The following is a 7,148-nucleotide window of genomic DNA, read 5'->3' on the forward strand; positions in this document are numbered from 1 at the left end:
ATAGCCAAAGCAATCTTGAGAAAGAAAAACGGAGCTGGAGGAATCAAACTCCCTGACTTCAGACCATACTATAAAGCTACAGTAATCAAGACAATATGGTACTGGCACAAAAACAGAAATATAGATCAATGGAACAGGATAGAAATCCCAGAGATAAATGCACACACATATGGTCACCTTATTTTTGATAAAGGGGGCAAGAATATACAATGGAGAAAAGACAGCCTCTTCAATAAGTGGTGCTGGGAAAACAGGACAGCTACATGTAAAAGAATGAAATTAGAACGCTCCCTACACCATACACAAAAATAAACTCAAAATGGAATAGAGACCTAAACATAAGACTGGACACTATAAAACTCTTAGAGGAAAACATAGGCAGAACATTCTTTGACATAAATCACAGCAAAATCTTTTTTGACCCACCTCCTAGAGTAATGTAAATAAAAACAAACAAATGGGAGCTAATGAAACTTCAAAGCTTTTGCACAGCAAAGCCAACTGTAAACAAGATGAAAAGACAACCCTCAGGATGGGAGAAAATATTTGCAAACGAATCACCAGACAAAGGATTAATCTCTAAAATATATAAACAGCTCATACAGCTCAATATTAAAAAAACAACCCAATCCAAAAATGGGCGGAAGACCTAAATAGACATTTCTCCAAAGAAGACATACAGATGGCAAAGAGGCACATGAAAAGCTGCTCAACATCACTAATTATTAGATAAATGCAAATCAAAACCACAATGAGGTATCACCTCACACCGGTTAGAGTGGGCATCATCAGAAAATCTACAAACAACAAATGCTGGAGAGAGTGTGGAGAAAAGGGAACCCTCTTGCACTGTTGGTGGGAATGTAAATTGATACAGCCACTATGGAGAACAGTATAGAGGTTCCTTAAAAAACTAAAAATAGAACTACCATACAACCCAGCAATCCCACTACTGGGCATATACCCTGAGAAAACCATAATTCAAAAAGACACATGCACCCCAATGTTCATTGCAACACTATTTACAATAGCCAGGTCATGGAAGCAACCTAAATGCCCATTGACAGATGAATGGATAAAGAAGATGTGGTACATATATACAATGGAATATTACTCAGCCATAAAAAGGAATGAAATTGGGTCATTTGTTGAGACGTGGATGGATCTAGAGACTGTCATACAGAGTGAAGTAATTCAGAAAGAGAAAAACAAATATCGTATATTAACGCATATACGTGGAATCTAGAAAAATGGTACAGATGAACCAGTTTGCAAGGCAGAAATCGAGACACATATGTAGAGAACAAATGTATGGACACCAAGGGGAAAAGCGGTGTGGGTGGTGGTGGTGGGATGAATTGGGATTGACATACACACATTAATATGTATAAAACAGATAACTAATAAGAACCTGCTGTATAAAAAATAAAATTAAATTAAAAAAATGGAAAAAAAAAGAACAACCTTTCTTTTGAAGATGAGAAATGGATATATATCTTATAGTGTATGTGTGTGTGTGTGTGTGTGTGCATTTTAACTAGCTTGAAGACATCAAAGATTTAACAAGGTAATGATTATTGGGCCAAGTTCCCAGAGAAATGGGAAACCCAGAGAAGTAAGCCTGTCATTTGAGCCTGCTTTTGCTGCCCCCAGGCATTGACCAATCCAGCTGTGGGAAGAGGCAGCTTCTTTCCAGCCTTGCAGAGGTAGGAAGACAACAGTTTGAGTCCAGGACACCATGAGTGTGGGCCCTCGTAAATGTCCCCCATTCGGGGTTGCAACTCAAAGGTGTTGCCTGTTTTTCAAATTTATTTATTTATTTTTGGCTGCATTCAGTCTTTGTTGCTGTGCGCGTGCTTTCTCTAGTTGCGGTGAGTGGGGGCTGTTAGGCACGTGGGCTTCAGTAGTTGTGGCACGTGGGCTCAGTAGTTGTGGCTCACGGGCTCTAGAGCACAGGCTCAGTTGTTGTGGTGCACGGGCTTAGTTGCTCCATGGCATGTGGTATCTTCCAGGACCGGGGCTCGAACCCGTGTCCCCTGCATTGGCAGGCGGATTCTTAACCACTGCGCCACCAGGGAAGCCCAAAGGTATTGCCTCATAAGGGTAAAGGTGGAAGCTTTCACATGGACTGAAACTCAGCTTCAAGTTGTGTGCCCAGCAGCATGTGTGCAGAACACCAGGGGCTCCCACCCTCAGGAAAGTTTTGCTAAAACCCCAGCATATGGTTCCTGCTCACCAGTTTTGGCCCAAGGCTTTCTGCTCATCAGTCCCAGCCTGTGTTTTCCCACTTGCCATCACACTGAGGATTAGGTTTCTACATACGAATTTCGGAGGCACACATTCAGTCCACAGCACATATTCATTGCAACGTTATTCACAATAGCCAAGAGGTAGAAGCAACCCAATGTCCATGGACAGAAGAAGGGATATGCAAAATGTGGTGTATATATATATATATATATATATATGCCTCCCTGCCTATATATATACAGTGGAACATTATTATTATTATTATTCAGCCTGATAAGGAGAGGATATCTTGCCACCTGCTACAACATGGATGAACCTTGAGGACATTATGCTAAGGGAAATGAGTCAGTCACAAAAAGGCAATTACTGTGTGGCATCTAAAGTAGTCAAATTCACAGAAACATTAGAATGGTGGCTACCAGGGCCTGGGAGGAGAGGGAAAAGGTACAGAGTTTCAATTTTGCAAGATGAAAACTGGAGATCTGTAACAAGGCCTAACACCAGTGAACTGTACACTTACAAATGATTAAGATGGTAAATTTTATGTTATGTGTTTTTTATCACAATAAAAAATAAACTATGTAGATTTTCAAAGGATGAACCACTTTGGGTTTTTTTTTTTTTTTTTTTTTTTGCGGTATGCGGGCCTCTCACTGCTGTGGCCTCTCCCGTTGCGGAGCACACGCTCCAGACGCGCAGGCTCGGCGGCCATGGCTCACGGGCCCAGCCGCTCCGCGGCATGTGGGATCTTCGCGGATCGGGGCACGAACCCATGTCCCTTGCATCGGTAGGCGGACTCTCAACCACTGTGCCACCAGGGAAGCCCAAAGAAAGAACAGCTTTGGATTCCTTATTGCTCTATCCTGCCTGCCTCCCTGCCTATTACTTGGTATCCACTGCCTCTGCAGTGGCCCCTCGAATGCCAGCCTTGCATCTGGACCAGCAGCCCCTGAAGGAATGTCTTTTGTGCATTTCCTATGAAAGCATGTGAGCAATTTCAATAATCCATAGCTGATAAAACCATTTCAGAATCCCTATTTCCACAGGTAGAAATAACTGTTCTTCCTCAAAGGCCTGAAAGAGAAGAGGCAACTCTCTGCACATCCAGCTCTAAGGGAGATGACCAAAAACAGCCTTGTGAAATCGGGCACCGCTCTGAAAGCCCCTGATGATCCCTCACCTTAACAAAGATGCCATAATTCTGAGGTATTTATTTTAGTTTGTACTGGAGATAAAATTATTCATCTTATGTAAGGTAAATGAACTTTCAGGAAATTCACTGTTTCCCTTTACATTTTAGTTCAAGCAGTTCTATTCTACTACTAGATCTCAACGGATAGGAAACTTTTTAAAGATGTCAACAGAATTTGATTGACAAGATTTTCATTAAAATCCAGACCTTAATTATTAACAGAAGTGAAATAAAAGTATCTCATTGATGAAATACAATTTTTTTAAAAAGCCTGCTGTGGAAATTTTTTCTCATCTCCTAACACACTCTATTCTCTACTGCAAAGAACTTTTCCTTTCTTTAAGAAAATAGCAATTCTCCTTTATTCAACAGAGTATTGTTAAATCCCCAAGTTTCTCTCTCTCCTTTCTTTCTAACTTCCTTTGACTATTTCACATCCTTTTGGACACACCATTAGGATATTAAAAGAATGGAAATCAGGAAAGGTGAAAATTAAAGAGAATAGAGGAAATGATCCGTAAATTCATCATAAATTTTATATCATTGAAATAACAGCCCCCAAAGGAGTTCCTTACACATGATGGGATTATTCTAATATCAAAGAATGGGAGTGTTTTGTCCATGATTGAATGGCCTAAGAATAATTTCCATAAATGTCAAGTGTGCACTGGCAAACTGAGTGAGCCAGGTTGGACTGCCTACTTAAAAGGAATTTCTAATACATTTTTAAGTTGTGCTAAATAGTTCTGGTGAACAGTTTTAAGGATTTTGTAGACCAGGTTATACTCATTTTTTCTTTTACTGACACTGGCGTTGAAAAAAAATACATCAAAGAAAGGAATATAAAAATTACTTAAGCCATAAGCAGGAGAGTAAATCCTTTACTTAAATCCTTTAATTAAAGTAGACTGTAGCCTAATGTAGCTGAACTTCACTGCTTTTCTCAAACAGAAAAAAAAAGGAAGTGTGGCATTGCTATTTCTCATATTTTCTATAAGCAGAAAAGAACTAATTATGTCTTATTTCTAGTTACTATAAGCCTATCAAATTTTTATTATTTTAGGGGCATTATTAAGCAATCATCACTAAAGTTTCAAATCTTAGATTCTTTCAATTACAAGCACACCTCTAATTTATGAATCACGTTTCAGTTACAGAAACTGATAATATGTATAAAATAAGCTAATAGAGCAGAAATAATGTCTAAATAAAAATTTTAATAGAATAGTATCCAAATCCAAAATATTCACATGTTGCTACTTTAGAAGAATAAATGCATTTTCAAAAATCCCTGTTAAGTCTGGGTAATAGGGAGGCATTCATTTGTCAAAACTCTTCCAAAAGTGCAAACCGTGCAGTTAAGCCCTGTCCATTTAGCTATGTACGAATTATACCTTAACTTTAAAAGACTTAAAAAAGCATCCTTAGCCAGAAGGCCCAAATAGCTACAGTCACTTAATATATGAGAAAAATCCCAAAATAGAAAGGCTCAGGCTGTTTGCTGTTGATTTGTACAGTCACTTTAAATCTCTATCTGCTCTTCCTTCAACCACTATTTGATCATCATTTGTGGAGAAGCAATTGAACCAATGCTTTCTGTTTTTCACACACCGTGTTCCCCAGCATTCATGATTTAGAGACTGCCAGGTAGATTTTGAAAGGTACATTCATATTAAGGGGATCACGTGAAAGTATTAGTTCTTTTTTTATGACTAAAAGAGCTTTTCTTTGTTCTCTTACCCGGGGAAAAGGTTTGCTTTGGGCAAGCTCCCCATGGCAAACTTCTCTGAGAAATGAATTCTGAAGTGCATCGTTGAATGTGCATGCCCTCAAGACCTTCTAGTTAGAGCATTTAAAAGGATTGTGGGACATTGTTCTTCACCACCCTTTCTGTCTTTGATGGGTGATCTTAGCCAATCTAGGATTTTTTTTTTTTTACATCTTTATTGGAGTATAATTGCTTTACAATGGTGTGTTAGTTTCTGCTTTATAACAAAGTGAATCAGTTGTACATATACCTATGTTCCCATATCTCTTCCCTCTTGCGTCTCCCGCCCTCCCACCCTCCCTATCCCACCCCTCTATCTAGGATTTTGATATACTTCCTAGGACACTTCAAAACGTGTCTTCGTAAAAACAACTTTGTAAAAGTTTCCACGTTTACGAAGTCAAAAAAAATATCCTTCATCAGTGCTAACAGCAAAATGAGTTCAAACCCAAAAGTGTTCAGGAAAGGGTTATTAAAACTTGATCCAACTTTTTACTCCTATTTACAAATGCCATTTACACACACTTTAACTACTGGTGAATTTACACATAAAGTTTATCAATAAAGGCTTTTAAGTCATCAGGTGAAAAAAACCTCTTGTATCTGTAGTAGTAACGCTCAAAGTATGAGTAGAGAAAGTACAAAGAAGAAAACTAAGGGCTGGCATGAGATCTCGCCTTGCTTTTTTGCTTTTCAGGCCACTTTTACAGGATCAGTTAGCTTATCTGTTAAACGGATGTATTAGAGTGAGACAGCTTTAAAGATCATCTAATCCTTTCCCTCCACTTTACAAAAGGGGAAATTGAGACTCAATTTCTTGTGACTCGATTAAGGTCATTCATAAGGATCAAATAATAAATCTTTCACATGGTTACTTTTACGTTTTCACTCAATTTAAGGTTAAACTTCAGTTAAATATTCTGATGTCTAAAATACTGCCTTCTCAAGTTAGGGGAAAAAAAATCTGTTTAGACTCTATGTAATTAATCAAAAGCACAGTCTATGTAACCAGATAGGCTCGGATTCAAATCCTAGCTCCAAATCATAGTCCCACAACTAACCAGCTATGTGACCTTACATGCATTTCTAAAGCTCCATTTCACTATCTATAAAGTCATGAAAAACAATTCCTAACCTAAAGACTACTGTGAGAGAGTAAATGAGATCCTGTGGATGAGGTGCTTAGTATGTCCTGTAATAGGTAGCCAATACTGTATTTAAATTCCAGTTGAGGAATGTGTATGTTTACCTTAAAATTATTTGCCTTCGACCCTGAGACTTATGACTAGAGTTACCAAAATATAATTCAATTGAGTAACCTAAATGTAATTATCACATCTATAAAAATTATTCCTTGAGCTCAACTTGTGGCAGGTACATTGTGGTGGTCCAGAAAGAACCTATCGTTCTGTCCCTGTCCTGGAAAAGAAGTGAATACACATGAAATCAGTATTGAGCCAAAAAAGCCTCCATGTGATCAAGTGCTCAGTTGTATTTAACAGTCTTAAAGTGCTAAGAGAAAAGAGGAGAGTGAGATCTCAGTGAGGCTTAGAATAGACATCCAGGACTGGATGGGAGAAATATGAATGGAGGTAGTAGTGAAGATGGGAGAGCACCTGGGAGGGAAGAGAAAATGGCCCTATCTTTAGGGCTGTATGGGAAGAAGGGCAGGTTCAAAACAGGGCAGAATATTCATACTCCAAATGCATGCATGTAATTCCTCATTCACATAACACTCTATATTGTTACTCGGCTCAGCTTTGAAGCGACTGAATGTTGACCTTGTTTTTACCAAGACAAGGAGGATGAGTACTGGGTTCAAAATAGCCAGCACTGGAATTAGCACTGGAACTAACACTCATAACCCTAAACCATATTTCTCATTCCTTTAGCATTATTCCTTAATCATATACTTTAGATCACATTTCAAACTTAAAG

Source organism: Grampus griseus, assembly GCF_964374135.1.
Source record: "Grampus griseus genome assembly, chromosome: 18".
Taxonomy (NCBI): domain Eukaryota; kingdom Metazoa; phylum Chordata; class Mammalia; order Artiodactyla; family Delphinidae; genus Grampus; species Grampus griseus.